This window comes from Mytilus galloprovincialis, chromosome 14 (genome assembly GCF_965363235.1).
Source record: "Mytilus galloprovincialis chromosome 14, xbMytGall1.hap1.1, whole genome shotgun sequence".
NCBI classification, from domain to species: domain Eukaryota; kingdom Metazoa; phylum Mollusca; class Bivalvia; order Mytilida; family Mytilidae; genus Mytilus; species Mytilus galloprovincialis.
The window spans coordinates 33,461,300-33,476,104 of record NC_134851.1 but is presented as its reverse complement, the minus strand read 5'-3'; the positions used below and the strand labels follow the sequence as shown (position 1 = coordinate 33,476,104).

Genomic DNA, 14,805 nt, shown 5'->3' with positions numbered 1-14,805 from the left:
AGATTTTTGTAAAAGTAACGACGACGGACGATGACGGACGACGGACGCCAAGATATGAGGAAAGCTCACTTGACCCTTAGGGCCAGGTGAGCTAAAAAACGAGAAGCGAGAACGACATCAACAAACGACAACTACTGTTTTTTTGTGTGATTTTTTTATTACTAGACCAAATATTTCATGATTTTTTATTATCTAAGACTGTATTTTTGATTAATAATTGATTACCAAGTTTAATAAAAACATAATGTGTGTATAGAAAACATATTAACTTTGGCTTGAAAGACGTCTATTTAATTGTTTTCGACTCGCTCTGCTCGGAAAAATTGACAAGAATAAAATCCTATGATTGAACGCGTTCGTTCAACAATCTTATTAAAATTCATATATATATTAATTTTCTCATACACATAAGTATAACAAAATCAGAGATATACCTTTTAATTAGATTAGTTCGTCAAATTTACAAATGTAGTATTATCTACGGAAGCGTATTAGCGCCACACATTTTTATGTAAACCTTTGCGATATAACGCAAACCTTTGCGATATAACGCAAACCTTTGCGATATAACGCAAACCTTTGCGATATAACGCAAACCTTTGCGTTATAACGCAAACTTTTGCGTTATAACGCAAACCTTTTGCGTTATAACGCAAACCTTTTGCGTTATAACGCAAACCTTTGCGTTATAATGCAAACCTTTGCGTTATAACGCAAACCTTTGCGATATAACGCAAACCTTTGCGTTATAACGCAAACATCTTTATTTCAATTATTCATTAAGTTTTGTATATATGTCCGTCTGTCATTCATTTCGGATGTGATTTACTAGTAGATAAAAAAAGAAACATACATACAAGGCCAAATCATTGTAATAAATATGCATAGGAATAATGGAATAATTGAAGTGCAATTATACATAAATTAAGACTGATTTGTGCATCAGAAAAGTATATAATTTAACAAGAAAATAGATATAGTATATAGTCATATTAAAATTGAAAGATCAAAAATAATGTCATACAATTGTGAAACCTCCAAGTCAAATAGACAAAATGATCTTTCTGCTTTAAAATGAATTATTAATAAGGAAACATTTTTTTTAAATCTCAGAATATGATCAAGATTCTTTGATAGAAAGTCATTGAATTTTCATTTCAATATAATGAAGTATTTTTAAGATGCTTGGGTAGCAATTTGAATAGAGAGAACATAATTTTATTAATAAAACATCTTCATTCTATACATTTATTGCCAAAGGGTAGCTTGTTTGAATGTAACCTACTTTACACAGTTCTCAAACGAGAGCTTACTTTGGAAGTATATTTTATATTCGGTTATAGCTATATTAGCAGGGTTGATTTTTTTCTTAGGTATAACCTCAATTTATTCAATTTTCTTTGTAATATATATACTAGTAGTAACTTGGATATCGTTTTTGGGGACCTTTATAGTTTGTTGTTTAGTGTGAGCCAATGCTCCGTGTTGAAGACCGTAATTCGGCCTATGATGGTTTACTTTTACGAATAGTGACTTAGATGGAGAGTTTTCTTATTGGCACTCATACCACATCTTCTTATATTATTCTGCTCATTATTAGTCATTGATATGATCTAATTATTCAAGCAGTTTACTTTGCAATTACTACAAAGGTGATAAATTTTATTATATCCAGCCTCCTCCATTAATAACTACTGTTTCCTTTGAATCTTAAATAAGAAATAAGATAAAACAAATGTTTGCGTTATAACGCAAAGGTTTGCGTTATAACGCAAAGGTTTGCGTTATATCGCAAAAGGTTTGCGTTATATCGCAAAGGTTTGCGTTATAACGCAAATGTTTGCGTTATAAACCAACCTTTGCGTTATAACGCAAACCTAGGAAGAAAAATAAAAAAAAAAAATGTGTGGCGCTAATACGCTTCCGTAATTATCTGTAGTAAATTTACTGACTTCTTTAATAAAGTATTTGAATAAGAATGTGTCCATAGTACATAAATGTCCCACTCGCACTATCATTTTTCATGTCTAGTGGACCGTGGAATTGAGGGTCAGAACTCTATATTTGGCATTAAAATTAAAAAGATCATATAATATAGAATATGTGTACTGAGTTTCAAAAAAATTATATCTGTACATTAACTTCACTTTCAGGTATATAGATGTGATTTTTTTTCTGAGACAAGTGCTTGTGACAATCCAAAAGAACTAGCAGTCATTCGATGTTCAGTAATTCAGTACTTTGATTGTTTGAAAACGAGGTAAAAATACCCTGTCACATTCGGTATGTGTTTTTGTTAGACCTCTTTTTTTCTTCTGTTTTGTATCGATCTCATGCGTTAAGCCCTTTTCCACTGATTTGTATAGTTTGTTCTTATGCTGTGCTGTAACAAAACTGTCCCAGCTGTTTACAAGCATGTTAAACGCCGCAATATATTGCATGTGCCTGCTCCAACTCAGGAGCATGTAGTTCAGTGGTTGTCGTTTGTTGATGTCTTTTATATGTGTTTTTCGTAATTCATGTTGTTTTAAAATAGGCCGTTATTTTTCTCAATTGAACTGTTTCATATTTTTCAATTCATGGACTATTGTAGACGACAATACCGTACGTTTTTCTCATTGTTGAAGATTATATGGTTGCCTATAATTGCTTCTTACATCCACGACATTTGAACTTTGTTGGATAGTTGACTCATTTGCATTAACACCAAATCTTCTTATTAAAAGTTGAGGGGTGTGTGTATTTCTTTGGAAAATTTCAATGTTTTTCTCCCAGGTCGGCCAATTTGAATAGAATATTTTGACATTTTGCTGTGCTCTTGGATTTGAGTTAAGAGCCAACCAAAGCTCACGGCCTGTTGGTGGGTAGTTGATGACTATATGGTAAGCTCTGGATGTCTTTTTGAGTATTGCATACGGTGATTTGGTGATGTCTTCATGCCATGCATTGTCCCATTACTTTATATAGACAGCTTATCAGTCAACCTGATCTATCAAAGTAGCTCTCCTCGCCTTTTGTATAGTCAGACGAAAAACAAGATATAAACTGACTTAGCTTGGTATATACATGTTTATTTAATATACTCATATAAATATAAAAAAGAAGATGTGGTATGATTGTCAATGAGACAACTCTCCACAAGAGACCAAAATAACACAGAAATTATCAACTATAGGTCATTGTACGGCCTTCAACAATGAGCAAAGCCCATACCGCATAGTCAGTTATAAAAGGCCCAGAAATGACAATGTAAAACAATTCAAACAAGAAAACTAACGGCCGTATTTATGCACAAAAATTGAACGAAAAACAAAAATGTAACACATAAACAAACGACAACCACTGAATTACAGGCTCCTGACTTGGGACAGGCACATACATTTTAAAAGTGCGGGGTTAAACATGTTAGCGGGATCCAAAATTCAAGTCAAATTGATATTTTAAAACAACATAAAAATAAAAAAGTGTAAAAAAAAATAATATTTTAATAAATGTTGAAAATATTATTGTGTTTGTGAGTGGAAAACTACTTAAAATTGTAGAAATATTCAAAAGTAGCTCTCGATCGCGTTTTTGTTCTGCGGCTACGTTAACGGGAACACCAATCAAGTAATCGATCTTCGTGACTATGGCTTCAATATTCAATGGTATAAAATATCATGTTCTGCTTGTCGTAGACTCAAAAAGACTTCAAGTTGGAATAGATCTACGAAGACTAAAGAACATTCATGTGTGGTTAGGCAAGTGTACATGCCCACGACACCGATGTCCAGATATTGTTCGGAAGATGTTTTGAGAAGTTACAATGCTACCGGACATGGAAAATTAAACTGTTACAGTATATTACAGAACACAAAACTGGCTATCCTTGCTGTAAATATAAGTTAAAAACCGGACATGGTTTACATTAAAGCTAAAAATCCCAATCCCACGGCATCAAAAAATAAAAAAAAAAACATATGGCCTTTAACATTGGAGGGTTAAACTAGCTTTGAGCCGTGTCCAGGTCCTAAATAGAAAATAAAGAGATGTGGAGTAAATGTACACGGGACAAAATCGCACACAATATATAGAACAAATACAAATTATTAATGAACAGGGCTTTTATTCCTGTTCTTCATCTTGAAAGGAGCTGGAGGGACTTCAACGAGGAACTAGACCATTGATCCTCATTATACAAAAGTATACATAGGTTAGTGCATCGGACTACAAAAACATAAGTTCCCGGTTCGATCCCCGTTCCGGGGAGAAAATTTCCAATCCACTATTAATAAATATGTTTAAACTAACAATAGCCACTAACTTGACTTTGTGGATTACGTTATTTTTTTCTCCATCCTACATATGTCTTTTGATAATGTTCATACATGTAAATACTAGAAGTCTTACACTGTATCTATATAGTTTGCTCCGAGACCAGAACATAATAAAATAGATAAAACAAAACTTGCGCTTTAGATTAAGAAAGGGTCTGAAGGATTTTGTATCATTTTGTCCAGTTCTTCTCGGGTCCTTGAGCCCTTCCCTCGCCAACAATATATAGTTTGCTTTATTTGTAAAAGAGGCTAGTTACGCTTCTGTATTATTATCTTAGATTAACCTCTCCAAACTTAAAAGTAAAGATCACGCACCCTTATTGTTTAGATTGATAAAGACTTTTGCATCCGTCGACATTTTCTTCGATTAAAATAATATTGATCTGACAACTGCATGTATACTTTAACGACCTTTAAATGAATGACAAATAACAACATTGTCATTTTTTGAATGACAATTAAACAGTGTGGGGGAAATATAAATTGAATACACTTTCGTTTTTCGTTTTTTGTTTTTGTGAAATCAAAAATGAAAAATGAAAAACACTTTCATTTTTCCATTTTAGTTTTTGGGAATCAAAAATGGAAAATGAAAATACTTTTGCTTTTCGTTTTTTGTTTTGTGAAATCAAAAATGAAAAACGAAAACACTTTTGTTTTTCATTTTGGTTTTTAAGAAATCAAAAGCAAAAATTAAAACACTTTCGTTTTTTGTTTTTTGTTTATGATATTTCAAAACGAAAAACGAATGGACGCAGATATACACGGACCATTCCGGCTAACAAATTGAAAACTGTACATGCTGTACCTATACGCCTTATTTTAAGTCCAGATTTTATTATTCGTATTGTCATCTTAGAAAGTCATACTGATTAAAATACTAAAATCGGGATTAATGTGACAATGATTGTATTTAGTAGTGTCAATCTTGTGATTACGACACGTGTATTTAGCAAAATCCTAAATACAGCGTTTGGTGGTGTGCCTGTCAGATGCGGAACGTACAGATAAGGTTATAGGTAATAGGTGAATATACTATTGGTATCGGTATCGGATTGGATCCGGAACTTCTTAATTATAATTGGCAATATTAATTATGTGGAAAACAAAAGGGTCTGGAGTGGTGTAATTTTTAATCAACAGCATTGTACTATATTAGTTATGTATAAAGTTGAATTCTTTGATTCATCGTTTTTACGTGATGACGGCTGACAAATTGGACCTCGTAATTTTAGTATTACTAGAACACACCCGTGATATTGCGGGTCTGTGACTGAATTAAAGAATATAACTATGCGTAAACCTTATTAGTATTGTCATCTGTTAAAGTCATGCCGATTAAAAGATGCACAGTTTTCTCTGCTTTCAACATCTTTCTGTTTGGACCCGTCGACCTTGAACTTATCAATTATTGGTATTAATAATTTTATTTGGAAAACAAAAGGGCCTGGAAAGGAGTATTTTTTAATCAACAGCATTGTCCTTTATGAGTTATAAATAAAGTTGAAATCTTTGATTCACTGTTTACGTCATTCCGGCTAACACATTGAAAATTGTACATGTTGTACCTATACGCCTTATTTTAAGTCCAGATTTTTATTGTTCGTATTGTCATCTTAGAAAGTCATATACTGATTAAAATACTACAATCGGGAACAATGTGACAATGATTGAATTTAGTAGTGTCAACCCTGTGATTACGACCCGTGTATATAGCTAAATCCTAAATACAGCGTTTGGTGGTGCGCCTGTCAGATGCGGAACGTACAGATAAGGTAATAGGTAACAGTATCGGATTCGACCCGGAACTTCTTAATTGTTGGCAATATTAACTATGTGGAAAACAAAAGGGTCTGGAGTGGTGTAATTTTTAATCAAGAGCATTGTACTATATTAGTTATATATAAAGTTGAATTCTTTGATTCATCGTTTTTACGTGATGACGGCTGACAAATTGGACCTCGTAATTTTAGTATTATAGATAGATGTGATGACATCTTGGTTATGGAAAGTCTCTGTTGTGATATCTAAGAATGGTTATTATTTTGCACTTGTTTCCAATGTAAAGTGAATAGATGGATCTATCATATAGTTAGTAGTAAATACAGATAAATTCTATGTGTAATACAATCATTTGCAAGCGTGCTGTATGATGTCAATATCAGCACGGTTGCAAAATAGTCCAGTCAAACTAAGATTTAATCTCAAACTAATTGCAACAGAAAATGTTTTAGTTCTAATCTATAGCATTATGCCCTTTATATACACATAAAAAAGTCCCATAAAATCAAACTTGAGGAAAACTCAAAATTAGCATTTTTAATTTCCTATGAAAATTAACATTGGAAGGGGAGATAACTCTGGCAAGATTGAGTCTTTTTTGGTCAGTTTTTGATTGATTTTCTTGAAATTTATGTAAAGTTTGATACTTTGATGGGTTATAAGCTTGTATTTGACTAAATCATATTATCTTCTGCTCATGAAATGTACAAAACCGAAGTGTTATGTGTAGTTTTATTTTTTTTTTCATGCATTTTTCATTAAAGAAATTACAAATTTGAAGCTTTGTGACCATTGAAAAATAATGTGAAAATTTGGTATTGTTTATATCTGTATATTATGTTTTTGCAGTTACTTACTTATCTAAAGAAACTTTAAACCACAAAAAGAAGAATACATGCTAAATTATTTTTATTGAATTTGAGATTCTTTACCTTGATATGTTGAAAAATTCAATAAATGGTCAACTAATGAATTACGAAATCTAGATTATAGCTTGATAAAAGATATGAAAATACCTTTAGAGTTGTTTGTTATACTCTAAAGACCGCTAAATAATCAAGAATCAATACATACTGATTAAAAGAAGCGGTAAAGTTATAATTTGGTATCAATTTTTAATGATATGTCTGCCTTTTTGCAAGAGTTATCTTCCTATTAAATGCAAATTTCCATTGAAGGAATTTAAAATGGTGATTTTTTTAGTCTTCCTCAAGTTAGATTTTGTGGGACTTTTTCTGTGTATATTTAGGTATAATGCTAAAGATTAAAATCTTCTGTTGCAATTACTTTCGGGTTAGGGTCAAAATGCTAGATTGACTGGACTAAAAGGCTTTATCACACCCTTAATCTGCATGACGTCACGTCATCGATTGCAGTTGCAAAGGCGCTTTTCAATATCACACACCGTATCAACCAATATAATCCCTCGAGCAGAGCTCTTGGGATTATATTGGTGTCTCGGGTTGATACGGATGCGATATTGAAAAAGCAATATGATATTCTCTATTTAAAGAATGCATAATATTGTGGAATAAAAGAAGCTTATTTATATTTCTTACCTAAAAAATAAATCAGTTGTATAGAAATAATTTTGATTTCTCGATCACGTTTTCCTTAAACTCCTAGTCAACAGTTTCCAAAAAATGTCTAAGGAAAAACATTATGGAAAATCTTCATTTCAAAATATCACCCGGTTTTTATTGTTTTCCCTACATATGTAATCTTTGTATTGACAATGTGTTGGCGTATGACGCTGTTTAGGCCTAAGAAAATATCTGTGTTTCCGGCAACAGAATTTTGAAAAATAGGATCGGTAGGTCGGAATTCTTTTTTTTCGTTTTTTTTCTGACATTGTAAACGAAATCCGGAAAATTTTATTATGTCGATTAACAGAAGCCTGTGTCAAAAACAGGGTCGGTTAATACCATTTTTAAATATTTTTTTTTGAAGATCCAATAAAAAAATTAGGGTCGGGGCTAAAAACAGGGTCGGTCGGGTTACCGGAAACTCAGATTTTTTTCTCGGCCTTATTTCAATAGATCGTATTCTTAAAAACGAAAACGGTTACCCTCTTTTTCATTCAGTAATTTCTTGGTGTATTTTTACATACATAATCTAAAAGCTTTAAACTTTTACTAGTGCAAAGGCTAGTTTGATATCAGGATAATACGTAAATAACCGTTTACGTCTTTAAATAATTATATTAATAAGCAAAGAAAGGTGGAATTCCTATCGAAAATTAGGGTCAATGGTGATTGCACCTACCGGATAAATACCGAATTGATACAAAATAAACACGATAAAAACCCAAGTATTTATGAAAACAGTTCACTGATTCATTTAAGTATTTGTTTACAAAAAAAGATTTACACACCGCATATGCGATACCTCGTTGTGCACATTTGTATTAGTGAAGATATCAGTGAAGTGTACATTACACTATCCCTCACCTGTCATTTCAACCAATAAAAAACAGGAAGACATTTAGCCGCGTATTTTGGATATAAATATACAGCCTATTGTTACAGTACTTAGTAAGTTTGAATAATCTTATTTATTTCCATATTTCATTGTTTGAATTTGCAATGCTTAACAGTTCGTGATTTTAATTGGCTCTGCAGCGGGGGTATATAAGCTACACAGTCACGTTCGTTTAGAATAACAGATCAAGGACGTTAAATAAAACGCCTCGTGTTATGATAAATATATGGGTCATTTAAACAAAAATTGTCGACTTTAGAAATTGCTAAATTGATTTGAAATTACATTTACATTTTCAAACAGTCCTCCCCATGATCATAATTAAGTAATTACAACATATTAAAAGTTGCAATCTTGATAACGTCATACAAGAATATATTGGAAGATTGTTTGATAGGTGGTGCAATATTTTGTCCCTCCAGTCCTGTTACCATATGGATGTTACAAAGACATTTTATTAAGAAAAGTTTTGATAAAATTTTAGCTTGTTTTTCGTAGCCATTAAGATTGTTTTGAAGAGTAAATACTTCTCTTTTAGACATTTCGCCCTCTTCATTTTATTATCTGACAATGTCAAGTCAACTTATTTATCTTGCTACTCGATTGAGCTGGAAAATTATCGCTAGAAACTGAGGAGGCACGTGACGTTGCTAACTAAATTGACATGAAATTGACAACGTCGGCATAGTTAAACTCATCTCAACTCGATTGCTATTCTCGCTTTCGCCGTCCCGGCTCAAGCGAGTATGTCAATATCGTTGAGATGATCAACTATAATTTATAAATATCACTACATTAAGTTTATCCTGTTACATTTATGTCTGTCCTGTTGCTGATAGCGGTATTGCATCTGCAAATGGTTATAAGAGCTAAATTACTGATTTATTTAGATTTTACCGGAATTTTTTTTTCCCCGACGATGGTACTCAGAATAGAATTCTTTGGTACGGCTTATGATTGGATGATACAGGATGATTCAGGGAAAAAAACCGGCTGATTTAAATAGCAGTAACAGGATTGAAATGAACTTCATGTACGCTGATTGAATTTAGTTTGTAGAAACAATGTTATATATAAAAATAAAGGAGCTGTGATTTTCTTTAGAGTTATTATTAAAGTTTAAAAAAAAGTCCCTTTTGCAGATCTCAATGCGATCAGAAAATAGGAAAAAAATATTATGAAATGTGTAACTCTGACACTGTATGCAGTCGCACATTAACTGTACAAAAATCGGAATTGAATTTATTTTAATCTTTTCAAAAAAGATTTAAATCGTGTTTATTATTTATGTTCTGGCTCATAAATCCTACAAACTATATTTTAAACACTCACAACTGCATTTCCGTGGGTGTACTGAAAATTCGTCATTTTTTTTTTTAAATGAACGATCCGGTCACTTTTCCGCGCGTCATATAAGCGAAAAGGATTGTGCGAGTGGGGCACCAGTCTACTATGGACACATTATTGTTAACAACTATTTTGGTTGCCCAAATTGAAATAACAGAAGTGAAAAAATATCGTAATACTAAACACTTATCAAAGGTGGTACAAAAAAAATAGTGAGACTAGATATAAATTTGAAACACAAAACAAACACAAATTTTGATAGCAAAAATGCTTTACAAATTGTGTCAATAGGTCAACAGGTCAACTTGAAACTATGATTTGAGAGTACTAGCAGTTAGTGAGACTAAAATCAATCAAAACACATCGCATGGATTTAGTATTTCATCGCTATGAACAGTCAATTTTTGAAAAAAGACATGACTTGTGCAATGTCAAAATAAAATTATCGATAGGCAGAATCATAGTTAGGATTTATCCTCATATAAACATGTTTAATGTTATAAATGGAGAACTTTCTGCTGGAACGACACTACTGTGATTTATAAAGCAAGTTATATTGCCCTATATTTCATGTGCAAATGTAAATGCATATATTGATAAGGGAAGTTTCTTCATTTAGTAGTAGATATTAATTTTCCTTGAAGTAAACTTTAAAGCATATATTTTGTTGAACGATATCGTTGAATATTCACCAGTGAAAATTCTTCGTTCGATTAAAGACCATAACGTGAATAAGACGCATTAAATCCTGCTATATCACAATCTGGTATTGAAAGTAAGTAAAAAAAAAACTATGCATTATGATAGTTTTTTTGTTTTTTTTTTTATTTTTTTTTATTTTCGTATTTATATATTTGAAAATTGCAAGGCACACATTTGTGCGGTGCTCATAGCTTATCATGTTGTCAAAATACCACATTGTTTTCAAAAAACTTGAAATAAGTAAACACTTCTCTTCAAATAGGATTTCTGCGATATCTACCCGTGTTATTAAGTCACAATCATATTACCTAACTGAAATTTTAAAATATATTTTTGTTCGTAAATTATCATTATTTTACTATATTTAAACTTATTAAAATTAAACCAAAACCAGCACCCTGCTCCAAAGTTCCACATCTTTGACCATTACATATAAGAAGAGTTTAAGTTTAGCTAGAACAGCACAACCGACATCTGCTTTCATATTAATGGGATTGGTACATTCTGTGCAGCTGGGTACTAATAACACTCTCTAAAAAAAAAGAAAAAAAAAGAACGAAACGTATTTTGACTAATTCTTCAATCGTATATCATACACAGCATTAAACACCAACATGTGGCTTTCTACACGGTGATCATGAAGTTAATCAATATACAAGTCAGGATAAATGTGCAACCTACCGATGAGTGTATGACATGCGTTTATACACCACCGCGGAGGATGGGTACTCTTGACTTAATAGACCTTTTTTAATACAAATGACTATAATTATTTTCAAGCAAATACCTGTCTAGAAATTGAGAAAGCAATATTTCATATACTTGCTTGCATGTAATGAATGAAGTGGTACAGTCGTATGTTTTAAATATGTAGTTTCAATGTAATAAACCTGTTGCCATGAGTGTTATATGTCAGTTTGGTATGGCCAAGACGTTTGGTAAAGTTAACATACTTTTATGAGAGTTATCTCTCCTTAACCAGTATTTGGGATATTCATATGCGGATTGCATTCCGTAATTGTATGATATATGTTAGTTTATCTTGTTCTCTTGATGTTTTGTTACTATACCATGTGGATGTGTTTATGAGGAATAGAACATTATTAACTTGAACTTTATTTAATTACTTATGCCAGAGTAAAGCATAAAATGAGCTCCATCAGATTCGCGTTGTCTTTTGATGTATAAAGTTAATGCTTCAACCCCGGTATTTAAAACCTACTTTATATATATATATATATATTTATATACATAAGTACGTCTGAGTCAGTGACAACTCTACAACAGATTTATCCATCGGATCGCCATCAATGATGGTGATACATGGCTGTGTACATTATACAACTCGTCTAAGCATCAACCAAACAATGTTAGATCTGTAAATTTGCTTTTGCAAATATACATATATAGGGAGATGTGGTGTGAGTGCCAATGAGACAATTCTCCATCCAAATAAAAATTTAAAACAAAAGTAAACCATTATAGGTCAATGTACGGCCTTCAACACGAGTCTTTGCTCACACAAACAACAAGCTATAAAGAGCCACAACATTACTAGTGTAAAACCATTCGAACGGGAAAACCAATGGTCTAATCTATATAAAAAAACGAGAAACGAGAAACACGTACAGTTGGGTGCAGACCGAGCATTACATAAAGTAAACTCAAGTTAACGCCGCGTGCACATATTTCGTTAGTTAACTTTAAATCTTCCGTTTACTAGTACACGCACGTTTACTATAATTACGTTAACGTGGTCGAAATGGAAGTTTCTAATGTCTACCCTAGTAAACGGGCGTTTACTATGTGTCCGTTTAGTCAGTAGTAAACGGGCGTTTACTTCAGAATTCTTCAAATTTATTTTTACGTGCACTTAAAAGTAAACGGGCGTTTAGTACAGATTTTACAAGTGTATTTTTACGTGCACTTGAAAGTAAACGCACGTTTACTTTTCGCGTTAACTGATTGGGTAAATTTAGAAATAAACTTCAAGTTCATTTGCACATTTATTTTATAAAAACGACCTTTAGTCTTATTATTTTACGTATATGTGGTTCAAACCAGAACAATTCAAAAACTCTTTTAATTCGAAATATTAAATTACACAAAATCACTTTCATTAAGTCCATTAACTTTACTGATTGGCAGATTTTCTATATTTTCCTTTCAAAAGTTACATGTGCAAATATCGATACGGAAAGAAAGGTTATCCGAGACATCGGAAGAAAATTTATATGATGGGATATAAACATCATGGTTTACGTTGTTTCGTTCCCCATTTATAATTGTCTCTTCGAATTCCTAACTATAACTCGGTGCATTTAATACATTATTTTTAATCGAAATTCACCTTGTTTGCCTTGGAGTAACATGATAAGATTCTGTTTTGACAAATGATAAAAAAAACGTAAATTGTAGTGTATTGAAAGGGATATCAATAAAGTGTAATATATATATATGTACATTTGTACCATCTCGTCAATTTAAATGTTCAAATATTGCTATCTTTACATGGATATTTAACTAATTTACTATGCAGCTATATATAGCGCTAATATGGTCTGTTTTGGTTATAATTCGAGTCAGTCTGAGGTTAGAAAACTAATGAAATTTGTTTCAATATTCAATATTTTGAATAAAAAAAGGACATGCTGGCACTCTAAATTGATGCAAACAAAATTTTTTAGTCATAATATTCAAACATTGCTACCTTTTTCATTATACAATCAATCCTTACATGAAAATATAACTCATTTACTATGCTGCTATATAGATTTACATAATAGAATGCTTATATGGTCAGTTTTGGTTGTTGCGGACAAATAATTTTATTATATGAGTCAGTCTGAGGTATGAAAACTACTGAATTTTGTTTACGATTCAATATTTTGAATAAAAAAAGGACATGCTGGCACTCTAAATTGATGCGAACAAAATTTTTTAGTCATAATATTCAAATATTGCTACCTATTTTATTATTCAATCAACCATTACATGAAAATATAACTCATTTACTATGCGGCTATATAGATTTACATACTAGAATGCTTATATGGTCAGTTTTGGTTGTTGCGGACAAATAATTTTATTATATGAGTCAGTCTGAGGTATGAAAACTACTGAATTTTGTTTACGATTCAATATTTTGAATAAACTAGAGGCTCTAAAGAGCCTGTGTCGCTCACCTGTTAATGTGTTTACTGATGTCGGCCATCTTTGTTGGTAGGCGGGGTCATTAGACACTTTTTTTTAAATAGATACCCTAGTATTATGATTGTAACCAAGTTTGGTTAAATTTGGCCAAGTAATTTTAGAAAAGATTTTTATACAAGTTACAAAAATGACGAAAAGTTGTTCAATATTGACTATAAAGGGCAATAACTCCTTAAGGGGCCCTCTAACAATTTTGATCACGCTGACTTATTTGTAGATCTTACTTTGCTGAACATTATTGCTGTTTACAGTTTATCTCTATCTATAATAGTATTCAAGATAATAACCAAAAACTGCAAAATTTCCTTAAAATCACCAATTTTAGGGCAGCAACCCAACAACAGGTTGTCCAATTCAACTGAAAATTTGTGAGGGGATATATCTTATTCTGATGGACATTTAAATCTTAAAAGATTTGCCCTAAATGTCTTAGTTTCAAAGATATAAAGCAAAAACTGCATTTTACCACTATGTTCTAATTTTAGCCATGTCGACCATTTTGTTTGGTAGGCTGGGTCATCGGACACTTTTTTTAAACTATAAAACACAATGATAATTGTGGCCAAGTTTGGTTAAATTTGGCAAAGTAGTTTCAGAGAAGAAGATTTTTAGAAAAGTTACAAAAAATGACGAAAAGTTGTTTAAAATTGACTATAAAGGGCAATAACTCCTTAAGGGGTCGACTGACAATTTTGGTCATGTTGACTTATTTGTAGGTCTTACTTTGCTGAACATTATTGCTTTTAACAGTTTATCTCTATCTATAATAGTATTCAAGATAATAACCAAAAACTGCAAAATTTCCTTAAAATAACCATTTCAGGGGCAGCAACCCAACAACAGGTTGTCCGATTCGTCTGAAAATTTCAGGGCAGATAGATCTTGACCTGATCAACAATTTTACCCCATGTCAGATTTGCTTTAAATGCTTTGGTTTTTGAGTTATAAGCCAAAAACTGCATTT

The 14,805-nt window shown here is 31.9% G+C and overlaps 1 protein-coding gene across 1 annotated transcript in view; it reads left to right on the top strand.

Moving 5' to 3' along the window:
- The first annotated feature begins 8,502 nt into the window (after nucleotides 1–8,502).
- LOC143059097 (uncharacterized) overlaps nucleotides 8,503–14,805 on the top strand; it is a 41,365-nt gene continuing 35,062 nt past the window's right edge. The window contains exon 1 of the mRNA XM_076232586.1: nucleotides 8,503–8,632. The gene's annotated coding sequence lies outside the window, so the exon portion shown is untranslated. The remainder of the gene's footprint in view (nucleotides 8,633–14,805) is intronic.